Raw genomic sequence first — 14,779 nt, forward strand, 5'->3', positions numbered from 1 at the left:
TTTTCTTCCCTAAGAAATCAGCAAAGGGACTTCCCTGGTGGTCCAGTGGTAAAAAATCCGCCTTCCAATGCAGGGGACCCAGGTTTGATCCCTGGTCAGGGAACTAAGATCCCGCATGCCGTGGGGTAACTAAGCCAGTGCGCCACAACTAGAGAGAGAAAACCCGAACACCACAACTAGAGAGAAGCCTGCGGGCCGCAACGAAGACCCCACACAGCCAAAAATAAAAAATTAAAAAAAAAAAATCAGCAAAGAATTGGGCCCTCAAAACTTTGTTTTTGGAGGACCTTTTTGCATTTATGCAAAACCCACTTACTAAAATGACAACAATCTAAAAGCAAGGCACACACATACAAGCTGCCATAAGAACAAGATTAATCCTTGTTTGGATGGCACTTTTTAAAATTTTATTTGATAGCCGGATCCCATAACTAATAATGTAGCTATCTCCCAGCATATGTTTTCAGTGCTTCCTGCTTTATATAAGTATTTCTTCACCTCATTTAGTTTTCTTTCTCAACTATGCACTGCTCTCAGTTGTCAGCACACATATTCATTTCTCAATTGCATTATCTTTTGCACACCTAAGACTCTCCAATCTTTTTAACTATTAGCTTCACTGACTGAAAACCACTATTACGGCATAATTAAAATTCTAATAAATGGTGCTACTGTAACTTCTCCGCACAGTTCTTTTAAACATGCTAAATGTTTTCTATGGTTTAGCACTCTTCAAGTAAAACTGATTCAAATAAAAACATGTTACAGAAATAATTCAAATTCACCAAAACATTTACAAAATGAAACATGATGCACTAGTAACCAAGGACTGTATGTAATTCTTAAATTCTAAAAATTCCAAACTCTCCAAAAGTTTATCTTCAACCTTTATCTTACTTTAGAATAATTTATTTAAAATTATTTCATTTTATTTTACTTTTTATTAATTTTTTGATCTTCAGCCCTTGATCTTTTACTTTTATATATTCTAAAACTTTAATTTCATACCCTTAATATCTGTTGACATTAACATTTATATGAACTGTTAATACTTTTCCTTAAAAAGGCTTAAGAAAGTGCCCATGCACAAATCAAACAAGTATTTATTTTATCCCTAAGCAAGTATTTTCACTGGTAATATATTTATATCTTTTCAGTTCACAATTTTTATGTAGAAAGAGAAAAACTGAGATTTTTATGAAACTATCAAAAAGAAATCCTGCAGAATGTGATTATTTCTGTTTACATTAGAAACTCTCATTAATGACTCTGAAATTCAAACGATTTTTTCCCAAAGTTGAGAAACTCCATAATGTACTCTTCTATTCCCCATCACTCCTTAATGGTACCTAAAACTGCTGCTTAGATTTTAAAGATAAATCATCAAAACAGCAGAAGGCAAAAATGTCAATATATACCTTACAAGGACTGCTAGAAAACAAAGTCTTCCATTCGGTTGGAACAGAGATAGACATGAACGGTTCAGCTTTTTCCACTTCCCCATCTCAGAAAACACCAAAATAAACGTGGAGGCAAAGCTACTGCATGGTTACAAAACCCCCTGGCTACCAGTGAAGCCTCAGCCCTAGCTGCGCTAGGGCGCTCAGTTACACTCAACCGGCCACGTGGCTGTCACAAGCAGAAGACAAGATTAACAGCGTAAACTAACCTAGAAATAATAACCTCCTCCCACAACCTCGGAGTTGGGGTAGAAGAAATAAAGTATGTGTCATTTCTTTGCACGCTAAGACTTTTTTCTGTAAGGAGAAAACCAAGTACAGAGGCTGCTTTAAAGAGGCTTTAAAGCAGAAATCAGGTCCAGGAAGATCCCGAGAGTGTGCCCCCAGTGAATTAAGACACGCCAACTCCCATGAGCTGCGATGGGAACAGAGGCATTCTGCAAAGGGGCAATGGGGTGGAGTTGAGTAAGATGCAGCACTACGCACATGGGCCGCTTTCCCCTGACTCCCACCGTCCTCCCGGGTTCCAGCCTCGCTGCTGTTGCGATGGGGCGAACTCAGAAGGCTGAAGGGCCTCGCACACGCCCACACGACCTCTCACCTTCCCCGTAAGGGCAGAGGTAACCAAGGGCCCAAGAGAAGCGGCGAACAGGAAGTGTCCATATTGCAGCGCTGAAACACTAACTCCCATCCCACCAAGACAGCCACCCTCTGAGGCCCCCCGGGCGCCCGCTGGAGGAGGGGCCAGAGGGTGCCGGGGTCGGCCACCCCCACATCCGGGACCCGCCCCTGCCCACCCCCAACGCCCAGCCGCCCCGCTGCTCGAAGTTCACTGCCGGCCGCGCCCGGAGCCTCCCCGGGCACTATTTGGCCGGGCCCAGCCAGTCCGCACGGGGCCGGGCGAGGACTCCACGCCCGGCACGTCTCGCAGCACTTTATGCCGGGGGCGGGGGGAGGGGTGGGTGTGTGCTGCAAAGACTCCCGACGGGCTTGGGGCGCTTCCCCCAACAGCAGATTCGTCCCGAGTCGAGCGCTAAGCGTCCTCGGGGCCACCTCCGAGCCTTTCTGAAGAGCCGGCACCCCTCGCCGAGGTTTCCGCCGCGCGACACCCGCTCCCGGGCGGTCATTACACCCCTCAGGAAAAACTCCTAACTCCTCACGGGGCCGCACTACCCTCAGTTCGCCACCCCCCCGGGAGCCCACACGCCACCCAAGGCGCGCGCAGGGGAGACCCCCGCGCCAGCGCCAATCCCTCACGGGACAAAAATGTCCGGGCCCGTCCGGGGACAGCCGCCTCCGCGCCTCACGCCCGGCGGCCGCCGCACGCGCTGCCCGGAACGCGGACGCCGGGCGGCGCCGGCTGAGGAGGGCGCCGCTCCTCCCGGGACTCACCGTCAGCTTGGCCGCCGCAGCGGAGGGGTGAGGAACGAGCAGGGGAAGACACAATATGGCAGAGCACCGCAGCTGCTCCCGGCGGCTTCCAGTAGCCGCCTCCGGGAAGACGCGGCAACGAGCAGGCAGCGGCAGCTGCGGTGGCGGCCGCGGCAGTACCACATCCCCCTCCGGCTCTCTTCCTCCCCTCCCTCCGCCCTCCCCCGCTGCCATGGCAACGCGGCGCCAAGGAGATGAGCCCCGCCCCTCCCTCCGGTCCCCGCCTCCAGTGACCCCTTGGGAGGGGGGCTCCGCCCGTCCCTCCCTGTCCCCTCCCACCTCCTACCGGGGGGCCAGGCCTGGGACCCGGCAGGCTGCCCAGGCGGCAGGTGGGGGAGGAAGGGGGATGCGGTGTCCGGAAGGGCGGGGCTCGCACGGAAGGCGGGGCGGAGACGTTGTGGGCCAGTCGGGTTTCGGGCTGAGGAGGGGCTGGGGAAGGCGGGAAAATGGAAAGGCCTCGCTTGCCCCGGGAAGGACCTATAGGAATGCGGCGGGGCGCGGCGCGGCCGCTGAGTGGCGGAGATGGGGCGGAGGCGGAGCGCGGCTGGGCGGAGCGACGGGTGGCCGCCCGGCTAGTCCGGCCGTGGAGCCTGTGCTGGGACTGCAGCGACGGCCCTCAAAAGCCCGATCTGTTGTGGGTTTCCTCAGGAGCTTTCCGCCATTGGCCAGGCTTTGAAAGAGCTTTAGGAACGGTAAAGCACTAATAGAAACTTAAAGTAGTATCACCCTCGCTTGACTGAAATTTTATGTGGAAACTAAGCTCAACGTGTCTGAGGTAAAAAGAAAAAAAAAAGACTTAGGAATCAGATCCAAAATTTAATAAGCATTTACTGAGCGCTCACTAAGTGATATGGGCTGGGCTAAGTTCTTTACATGCATTGTTGTAACCATAGTGCTAAAATAGCATTGCCAGATAAAATACAGGTGTGTCCAGCTAAATCTGAATTTCAGCATAAGAATGTTCCATTTGGGAAATACTTCCTAGTTTGTTTTGGGTTTTTTTTGTTGTTAAATCTGCCAACCCTATCCTAACTCTTACTAATTCCAACTTTACAGATAAGGAAACTGAGGCATAGAAAAATAACCTGTCAAATAGAGGGTAAGTGACAAAATTAAGGCTCCATTTTACTGCTATCATTTTGATCCTGATAATTAAATCTCTGAGTTCCTATATCTACATCTTCAAAAACTAGAGTAGTGATACCTATCTCACAAATGTGTTGAATGGATTTTTTTTTAAAAGAGTATATGAAAGAGACCTGGACTGTGGCTGAGGCATAGTAGGTGCTAACAGAAGTTCATTTCCTTCCTGAAAAATGAATGTTAACTGTATATGTGCCAGGCTCTAAGTATAAAGTGGGCAGAATATGAAACAAGCTGCCTACTGACAATTAAACAAGTCAAACTGTGGGGGTGACAGAGATACAGAAGAATTATAGGAATCACAATATATAATAACAAAAATGGAAGTTTCATCCCCTCATTCCACAGATGAAAACACTGTTTATACGATTTGTCCAGTCATCTACTAGTTTTTTTCATTACACTGTCCTGGAGGGCCTCATAACTGCATTCAGAGTAAGAGACCACAAGGCAAATGTACAGTGTGCTTCATTTGAAGCAAGAGTTGCTTCACTTTCTCCCTTAAGCTCAATCACTGTTACCCCCTCATGTGGACAAAGTCAAGGAAGTTTCTAGAGGAGCAGTGTAGCAGAAAGGGAGAAGAGGTAAGAAGGAAGAAAGTTTGAGAGAAGGTGGCTTCTGGAGAGCGATAGTCTCCTCAGACCTCAGTCTTGTTTTATCTCTGCTGGTCTTTGTCATGGTGGCCACTAACATAGGTCTTCATCTCCTTATAGATTATTGCACTAGTGTCTTACTTGATATATGGAACTTTAGTTTCTGTTTTTCCTTCTAATCTATTTTAAACTCAGGTGACAAAACAATCCTCCTCAATTCCAGAAGAATTGCAGAATTTGAGAACTGGAAGTTATATATACTTTAGAGATATATCATCTAGGAGCCCAATCTATCATGGATGGGAAAACAAATCCAGAAAAGTGACGTAACTTGTCCATGGTCAAATAATGAATCTACTGCATCTGCATCCACTAAGCTTTCTCTGCTGGTCCTCTCTACTGATTGATTCACCCCAGAGAGGCTGGCACATTTAAATAATCTCTGCGGGTAAGGCTCAGGTCTCTTAGGAAATCCGTCACACAGTTCAGAGTCCAGGGACGCGTTTATACTTAGAGGCTATTTTAGAGGGCTTTGAATACCTACAAAGGAAAAGCTCTGATTAAAAATAATGATGTTTCAGAGTGAGTAGCTTTTTCCCAGGAGTTTACAGAGTAAAAAGTCTAGGAAACAGCCTAAATCTTTAGGAAAAAAAGGATCCTGGCGTTTAAGATCTCCTGCAAAGCTTGTATTCTTTTTTTTTTTAAATAAATTTATTTATTATTTGTTTTTGGCTGTGTTGGGTCTTCGTTGCTGCACACAGGCTTTCTCTAGTTGTAGCGAGCGGGGGCTACTCTTCGTTGTGGTGCGTGGGCTTCTCATTGCGGTGGCTTCTCTTTTTGCCAAGCATGGGCTCTAGGCACGTGGGCTTCAGTAGTTGAGGCATGCGGGCTTAGTAGTTGTGGCTTGCGGGCTCTAGAGCACGGGCTCAGTAGTTGTGGCACATGGGCTTAGTTGCTCCACAGCATGTGGGATCTTCCCGGACCAGGGCTGGAACCTGTGTGCCCTGCATTGGCAGGTGGATTCTTAACCACTGCACCACCAGGGAAGTCCCGAAGCTTGTATTCTTCTTTCTCCAAAATACTTTAAAAGAACGTACTCATTAGTAAACTTTACTCGAAGACAAATGCATTAGAAAATATATTGTTTAAAATGCCCTCATGTTTAGGTTGAAAAGTGATAGGAACTCAAATATACGTGTTTAAATTTTAAATGTATTTATCATTGTATCATGTGTATTTAACAAAGGACTTTTTGATCATGAATTGATGCGTCCAAAAATAACCAGTTTACCAACACGGAATCTAGACTTCAAGCCCCTTGAGGTCAGTGATCATGTCTTTTTCATCCTTATAATGTAATTTCTTAGAATAGTTTCAGAACAAAGATGATGTTCAATAGTATTTGTCAATAAAAGAAGTAACTTTCCTCAAATGATATCAGAACTAGGATACAACATTCCTAAATACTGAGCTGCCACTTGGACTCAAAAGATTGTGAATGAAAGTCTTAAGTCTTCTTTCCTTTAAGGATCTTTTTCAAAGTCCTTCTTAAAAACAACTACCTATGTTTAATCATAGCTACATTTGTATAAGCCCTGGTATTGGGATTAATTTGGACCAATCCTCCTATTGAGGAGACTAGAAAAACTCAACAAAATATTTAAAAATCAATTCAAAGGCATCAGAGAGCTAACATGATAGGAATTACCAGGCCATGGATCTGAGGAATGATGGAGGCCCAGGGATGTCCATTTATCCATTCCATAGAAGGTTGCTGAGAGGATGAGCAGGGATGAGGGACAGTGATTGAAATTCAGGGTGTGCTAAAGAGGCAGGAGGAGAGCTCTGTTGAAACTCCCTTGCTTTGTACTAGGAATCCAAATGGCTACATCCTAGAAGTAAATGGGTGACATCTCATTTTCAAAACATCTCAACCCTGAGAGTGGATTAGGATAATTCCCTTGAGCTAATACCCACAAGCCCTTGGTGGAGGCAAACTAAAATCCTTCCTGGAGTAAAGTAATATCATGTTAGGCCTGAAGTCATTTCTACTGACAATTTTGCAAATACAAAGTCTAGTGTACAATTAAAAGTAAGTCATACAAGGAAAGAAAATCAGCAGAAACAACAGAGAACAAAAACAGACCCAAAAGGAGTTCAGAGAGTGAAATTATCAAACATAGATTTAAAAATAACAATGCTTACTATATATAAATAAATAAAACACAAGATTAATAATTTAGGCAGATAACTAGAAACTTGAAAAAAGAAACAGATGAAAATTTTAGAACCAAAAAGTTCACTAACTGAAAAGAACTCAGTGATGGGTATAATAACATATTAGACACAGATATAAAATTAGGGAACTAGAAGATAAGTCAGAAAAAAATACTCAGAATGAAGCACAAAGAATAAAAAGGATGGAAAATACAGAACACAGGGAAAGCATGTAGAAGATACAGTGGTAAAGTTTAATATGCACATGAATGGAATTCCAGAAGGAAAGAAAAGACAGTATTGGGCAGAAATAATATTTGAATGAATGAATTCCTAGCAGGATAAAAAAAAATTTTTTAATCAACACAATTGACACATAAACACATCATGAAAAAACTGCTAAAATCCAAAGACAAAGAAAAATCTTAAGAGCAGCTAGAGAAAATAAGAATTGATCTTTAAAGAAACAAAAATTAGACTTACAACTAATTTTTTAAAAAAAATATTTATTTATTTATTTATTTGGCTGCGCTGAGTCTTAGTTGTGGGATCCTTGTTGCAGCATGCAGGATCTTTGTTGCGGCATGCAGCATCTTTGTTGCGGCATGCAGGATCTTTTAGTTGCAGCATGCGGGCTCTAGTTCCCTGACCAGAGATTGAACTTGGGCCCCCTGCTTTGGGAGTGTGGAGTCTTAATCACTGGACCACCAGGGAAGTCCCACAACTTACTTAATAACAGAACTATCTTAAGCCAGAAAATGATAGAATGATAACTTCAAAGGACTAAAAGCAAATATTTTAAGAATGAAGGTGAAATTTTCAAAATAGAGTATTTGTCACCAGCAGATTGATAGTGGCATTCTTTAGGCAGAAGGAATCCTAATTGTTAAATCAGAGATACATGAGGAGGGCTTCCCTGGTTGTGCAGTGGTTAAGAATCCGCCTGCCAATGCAGGGGACACAGGTTCGAGCCCTAGTCCGGGAAGATCCCACATGTTGCGGAGTAACTAAGCCCATGCACCACAACTACTGAGCCTGTGCTCAAGAGCCCGTGAGCCACAACTACTGAGCCTGCACTCTAGAGCCCATGAGCCACAACTGCTGAGCCCACATGCCACAACTACTGAAGCCCACACGCCTAGAGCCCATGCTCCGCAACAAGAGAAGCCACCGCAACGAGAAGCCCATGCTCTCTGCAGCTAGAGAAAGCCCGCACGCAGCAATGAAGACCCAACGCAGCCATAAATAAATAAATAAATAAATAAATTTATTTTTTAAAAAGACAGGAAATAAAGATCAATCAAAATAATAAATATGTGGATAATTCTACATGAATATTGATATTAAATATTTAAGTCAATAGTAGTAATGTCTTCTGTATTTAAAAATACACAACAACTGTATATATGTCAGGAGAGGGGAAAAGGAATCAAGTGTTCTGAAATCTGCATTGTCTAGGAGAACGGAAAAAGTTACAATTAATAATAGACTCTAAGTCAAGAATACATTTTGTAATCTCTACAAAAATCACTAAAGGAATGATATAAGACTATGTGTATTAGTCAAGGCTCTCCAGAGATAAAGAGCTAACAGTGTGTGTGTATACGTGTGTGTGTGTGTGTGTGTGTGTGTGTGTGTGTGTAGAGTGAGAGCACGAGCGAGAGAGAGAGAGAGAGAGAGAGAGACACTTATTTTAAGGAATTGGCTTGTGATTATGGAGGGGCTTGGAAGTCCAAAATCTACAGCGTAGTCTGACAAGCTGGAAGCCCAAAGAAGAATTGCAGTTTGAGTCCAAAATCAGTCGGCTGGCAGAATTCCTTCTTGCTCAGGGGAGATCAGTCTTTGTTTTATTAAGGCCTTCAACTGAATGGATGAAACTCACCCATGTAGTGGAGGGTAATCTGCTTTACTCAAAGTGCACTAATTTTAATGTTGATCTCATCCAATAAACATTTTCACAGAAACATCTAGAATAATGTTTGACTAAATATTTGGGCACTGTAGCACAGCCAAATGACATATAAAATTAACCATCACATCATACAATTTGCAATCTAAAAGGAGAGAAGTAATGGAGTAATAAAAGGTAATCAATCTAAGTGTAAGATAGGACAAAACTAACTATATAACAGGCAAGACAAATAGGAAGTACTTAATAAGATGGTAGACTTAAATCCAAATATATCGCTAATTACATTAAGTGAAAACAGATCCTAATTTAATGAAAAAGATTTTTTTGGTTACCTATTTTTTTTTTAACATCTTTATTGGAGTATAATTGCTTTACAATGGTGTGTTAGTTTCTGCTTTATAACAAAGTGAATCAGCTATACATATACATATATACACATATCTCCTCCCTCTTGTGTCTCCCTCCCACCCTCCCTATCCCACCCCTCTAGGTGGTCACAAAGCACCAAGCTGATCTCCCTGTGCTATGTGGCTGCTTCCCACTAGCTATCTATTTTACATTTGGTAGTGTATATATGTCCATGCCATTCTCTCACTTCGTCGCAGCTTACCCTTCCCCCACGCCGTGTCCTCAAGTCCACTCTCTATGTCTGCATCTTTATTCCTGTCCTGCCCCTAGGTTCTTCAGAACCATTTTTTTTTTAGACTACATATATATGTGTTAACATATGGTATTTGTTTTTCTCTTTCTGACTTACTTCACTCTGCAGGACAGACCCTATCCATCCACCTCACTACAAATAACTCAATTTCATTTCTTTTTATGGCTGAGTAATATTCCATTGTATATATGTGCCACATCTTCTTTATCCATTCATCTGTCGATGGACCCTTAGGTTGCTTCCATGTCCTGGCTATTGTAAATAGTGCTGCAATGAACATTGGGGTGCATGTGTCTTTTTGAATTATGGTTTTCTCACGGTATATGCGCAGTAGTGGGATTGTTGGGTCGTATGGTAGTTCTATTTTTAGGTTTTTAAGGAACCTCCATACTCTTCTCCATAGTGGCTGTATCAATTTACATTCCCACCAACAGTGCAAGAGGGTTCCCTTTTCTCCACACCCTCATCAACATTAATTGTTTGTAGAGTTTTTGAGGATGGCCATTCTGACCGGTGTGAGGTGATACCTCATTGTAGTTTTGATTTGCGTTTCTCTAATGCTTAGTGATGTTGAGCATCCTTTCATGTGTTTGTTGGCAATCTGTATATCTTCTTTGGAGAAATGTCTATTTAGGTCTTCTGCCCATTTTTGGATTGGGTTGTTTGTTTCTTTGATATTGAGCTGCATGAGCTGCTTGTAAATTTTGGAGATGAATCCTTTGTCAGTTGCTTCATTTGCAAATATTTTCTCCCATTCTGAGGGCTGTATTTTTGTCTTGTTTATGTTTTCCTTTGCTGTGCAAAAGCGTTTAAGTTTCATTAGGTCCCATTTGTTTATTTTTGTTTTATTTCCATTTCTCTAGGAGGTGGGCCAAAAAGGATCTTGCTGTGATTTATGTCATAGAGTGTTCTGCCTATGTTTTCCTCTAAGAGTTTGATAGTGTCTGGCCTTACACTTATGTCTTTAATCCATTTTGAGTTTATTTTTGTGTATGGTGTTAGGGAGTGTTCTAATTTCATTCTTTTACATGTAGCTGTCCAGTTTTCCCAGCACCACTTATTGAAGAGGCTGTCTTTTCTCCATTGTATATTCTTGCCTCTTTATCAAAAATAAGGTGACCATATGTGCGTGGGTTTATCTCTGGGCTTTCTATCCTGTTCCATTGATCTATACTTCTGTTTTTGTGCCAATACCATACTGTCTTGATTACTGTAGCTTTGTAGTATAGTCTGAAGTCAGGGAGCCTGTTTCCTCCAGCTACATTTTTCTTTCTCAAGATTGCTTTGGCTCTTTGGGGTCTTTTGTGTTCCCATGCAAATTGTGAAATTTTTTGTTCTACTCCTGTGAAAAATGCCATTGGTAGTTTGATAGGGATTGCATTGAATCTGTAGATTGCTTTGAGTAGTATAGTCATTTTCACAAAGTTGATTCTTCCACTTCAAGAACATGGTATATCTCTCCATCTGTTTATATCATCTTTAATTTCTTTCATCAGTGTCTTATAGTTTTCTGCATGTCTCCTTAGGTAGGTTTATTCCTAGGTATTTTATTCTTTTTGTTGCAATGGTAAATGGGAGTGTTTCCCTAATTTCTCTTTCAGATTTTTCATCATTAGTGTATAGGAAGGGAAGAGATTTCTGTGCATTAATTTTGTATCCTGCTACTTTACCAAATTCATTGATTAGCTCTAGTAGTTTTCTGGTGGCATCTTTAGGAATCTCTATGTATAGTATCATGTCATCTGCAAACAATGACAGCTTTCTTCTTCTTTTCCAATTTGCATTCCTTTTATTTCTTTTTCTTCTCTGATTGCTGTGGCTAAAACTTCCAAAACTGTTGAGTAATAGTGGTGAGAGTGGACAAACTTGTCTTGTTCCTGATCTTAGAGGAAATGCTTTCAGTTTTTCACCATTGAGAATGATGTTGGCTGTGGGTTTGTCATATACGGGCTTTATTATTTTGAGGTAAGTTCCATCTCTGCCTACTTTCTGAAGGGTTTTTATCATAAATGGGTGTTGAGTTTTGTCAAAAGCTTTTTCTGCATCTATTGAGATGATCATATGGTTTTTCTCCTTCAGTTTGTTAATAAGGTTTATCACATTGATTGATTTGCGTATATTGAAGAATCCTTGCATTCCTGGGATAAACCCCACTTGATCATGGTGTATGATCCTTTTAATGTGCTGTTGGATTCTGTTTGCTAGTATTTTGTTGAGGATTTTTGCATCCATATTCATCAGTGATATTGGCCTGTAGTTTTCTTTGTGACATCTTTGTCTGGTTTTGGTATCAGGGTGATGGTGGACTCGTAGACTGAGTTTGGGAGTGTTCCTCCCTCTGCTATATGTTCGAAGAGTTTGAGAAGGATAGGTGTTAGCTCTTCTGTAAATGTTTGATAGAATTCACCTGTGAAGCCATCTGGTCCTGGGCTTTTGTTTGTTGGAAGATTTTTAATCACAGTCTCAATTTCAGTGCTTGTGATTGGTCTGTTTATATTTTCTATTTCTTCCTGGTTCAGTCTTGGAAGCTTGTGCTTTTCTAAGAATTTGGCCATTTCTTCCAGGTTGTCTATTTTATTGGCATATAGTTGCTTGTAGTAATCTCTCATGATCCTTTGTATTTCTGCAGTGTCAGTTATTACTTCTCCTTTTTCATTTCTAATTCTATTGATTAGAGTCTTCTCCCTTTTTTTCTTCATGAGTCTGGCTAATGGTTTATCAATTTTGTTTATCTTCTCAAAGAACCAGCTTTTAGTTTTATTGATCTTTGCTATTGTTTCCTTCAATTCTTTTTCCTTTATTTCTGATTTGATCTTTATGATTTCTTTCCTTCCTCTAACTTTGGGGGGTTTTTGTTCTTCTTTTTCTGATTGCTTTAAGTGTAAGGTTAGGTTGTTTATTTGAGATGTTTCTTGTTTCTTGAGGTAGGATTGTATTGCTATAAACTTCCCTCTTAGAAATGCTTTTGCTGCATCCCATAGGTTTTGGGTCATCGTGTTTTCATTGTCATTTGTTTCTAGGTATTTTTTGATTTGCTCTTTGATTTCTTCAGTGATCTCTTGGTTATTTAGTAATGTATTGTTTAGCCTCCATGTGTTTGTGTTTTTTACAGATTTTTTTCCTGTAATTGATATCTAGTCTCTTAGCGTTGTGGTCAGAAAAGATACTTGATACAATTTCAATATTCTTAAATTTACCAAGGCTTGATTTGTGACCCAAGATATGATCTATCCTGGAAAATGTTCCATGAACACTTGAAAAGAAAGTGTATTCTGTGGTTTTTGGATGGAATGTCCTATAAATATCAATTAATTCCATCTTGTTTGATGTATCATTTAAAGCTTGTGTTTCCTTATTTATTTTCATTTTGGATGATCTGTCCATTGGTGAAAGTGGGGTGTTATAGTCCACTACTATGATTGTGTTGCTGTCGATTTCCCCTTTTATGGCTGTTAGCATTTGCCTTATGTATTGAGGTGCTCCTATGTTGGGTGCATAAATATTTATACTTGTTATATCTTCTTCTTGGATTGATCCCTTGATCATTATGTAGTGTCCTTCTTTGTCTCTTATAATAGTCTTTATTTTAAAGTCTATTTTGTCTGATATGAGAATTGCTACTCCAGCTTTCTTTTGATTTCCATTTGTATGGAATGTCTTTTTCCATCCCCGCACTTTCAGTCTGTATGTGTCCCTAGGTCTGAAGTGGGTCTCTTGTAGACAGCATATATCCGGTTCTTGTTTTTGTATCCATTCAGCCAGTCTGCGTCGTTTGGTTGGAACATTTAATCCATTTACATTTAAGGTAATTATTGATATGTATATTCGTATAACCATTTTCTTAATTGTTTTGGGTTTGTTATTGTAAGTCTTTTCCTTCTTTTGTGTTTCCTGCCTAGAGAAGTTCCTTTAGCATTTGTTTTAAAGCTGGTTTGGTGGTGCTGAATTCTCTTAGCTTTTGCTTTTCTCTAAAGGTTTTAATCTCTCCATCGAATCTGAATGAGATCCTTGCTGAGTAGAGTAATCTTGGCTGTAGGTTGTTCCCTTTCATCACTTTAAATATGTCCTGCCACCCCCTTCTGGCTTGCAGACTTTCTGCTGAAAAATCAGCTGTTAACCTTATGGGAATTCCCTTGTATGTTATTTGTTGTTTTTCCCTTGCTGCTTTTGATATTTTTCTTTGTATTTAATTTTTGATAGTTTGATTAATATGTGTCTTGGCGTGTTTCTCCTTGGATTTATCCTGTATGGGACTCTCTGCGCTTCCTGGACCTGATTGACTATTTCCTTTCCCATATTAGGGAAGGTTTCAACTATAATCTCTTCAAATATTTTCTCAGTCCCTTTCTTTTTCTCTTCTTCTTCTGGGACCTCTATAATTCGAATGTTGGTGTGTTTAATGTCCCAGAGGTCTCTGAGACTGTCCTCAATTCTTTTCATTCTTTTTTCTTTATTCTGCTCTGCAGTAGTTATTTCCACTATTTTATCTTCCAGGCCACTCAACCATTCTTCTGCCTCAGTTATTCTGCTCTTGATTCCTTCTAAAGAATTTTTAATTTCATTTATTGTGTTGTTCATCATTGTTTATTTGCTCTTGAGTTCTTCTAGGTCCTTGTTAAACGTTTCCTGTATTTTCTTCATTCTGTTTCTAAGACTTTGGATCATCTTTACTATCATTACTCTGAATTCTTTTTCAGGTAGACTGCCTATTTTTTCTTCACTTGTTTGGTCTGGTGAGTTTTTACCTTGGTCCTTCATCTGCTGTGTGCTTCTCTGTCTTTTCATTTTGCTTAACTTACTGTGTTTGGGGTCTCCTTTTTGCAGGCTGCAGGTTCGTTGTTCCCGTTGTTTTTTCTCTCTGCCCCAGTGGCTAAGGTTGGTTCAGTGGGTTGTGTAGGCTTCCTGGTGGAGGGGACTGGTGCCTGTGTTCTGGGGGATGAGGCTGGATCTGTTCTTTCTGATGGGCAAGACTGCGTCCAGTGGTGTGTTTTGGGGCGTCTGTGACCTTATTATGATTTTACGCAGCCTGTCTGCTAATGGGTGGGGTTGTGTTCCTGTCTTGCTAGTTGTTTGGCATAGGGTGTCCAGCACAGTAGCTTGCTGGTCGTTGAGTGGAGCTGGGTCTTAGCATTGAGATGGAGATCCCTGGGAGAGCTTTTGCCGTTTGAGGTCTTTGGTGGACTAGTGACCTGAACTGGTGGGGCCCAGTGGTCTTTGGTGTACCAGTGTCCTGAACTCGGCTATCCCACCTCAGAGGCACAGGCCTGACACCCAGCTGGTGCACCAAGACCCTGTCAGCCACATGGCTCATAAGAAAAGGCAGAAAAAAAGAAAGAGAGAAAGCAAAACATAAAGTTATTTT

At 41.4% G+C, this 14,779-nt stretch overlaps 1 protein-coding gene and 1 long non-coding RNA gene across 6 annotated transcripts in view; one reads left to right on the forward strand and one right to left on the reverse strand.

The window, feature by feature from the left end:
• The window catches only part of FOXN2 (forkhead box N2), a 56,646-nt gene extending 53,630 nt beyond the window's left edge, over positions 1 to 3,016 (reverse strand). For 2 of the 5 annotated variants that reach the window (XM_059943374.1, XM_059943370.1), the window contains exon 1: positions 2,853 to 3,016. The gene's annotated coding sequence lies outside the window, so the exon portion shown is untranslated. Of the gene's footprint in view, positions 1 to 1,423; positions 1,449 to 1,946; positions 2,012 to 2,061; positions 2,102 to 2,852 lie in introns of those variants that run through there. The other 3 variants (XM_059943373.1, XM_059943371.1, XM_059943372.1) reach the window with 3 other exon arrangements.
• Positions 3,017 to 3,585: 569 nt separating this feature from the next.
• The window catches only part of LOC132377114 (uncharacterized), a 322,850-nt gene continuing 311,656 nt past the window's right edge, over positions 3,586 to 14,779 (forward strand). The window contains exons 1-2 of the long non-coding RNA XR_009506532.1: positions 3,586 to 3,666; positions 3,948 to 3,990. This is a non-coding gene — a long non-coding RNA (uncharacterized LOC132377114). The remainder of the gene's footprint in view (positions 3,667 to 3,947; positions 3,991 to 14,779) is intronic.

This window comes from Balaenoptera ricei, chromosome 13 (genome assembly GCF_028023285.1).
Source record: "Balaenoptera ricei isolate mBalRic1 chromosome 13, mBalRic1.hap2, whole genome shotgun sequence".
Taxonomy (NCBI): Eukaryota; Metazoa; Chordata; class Mammalia; order Artiodactyla; family Balaenopteridae; genus Balaenoptera; species Balaenoptera ricei.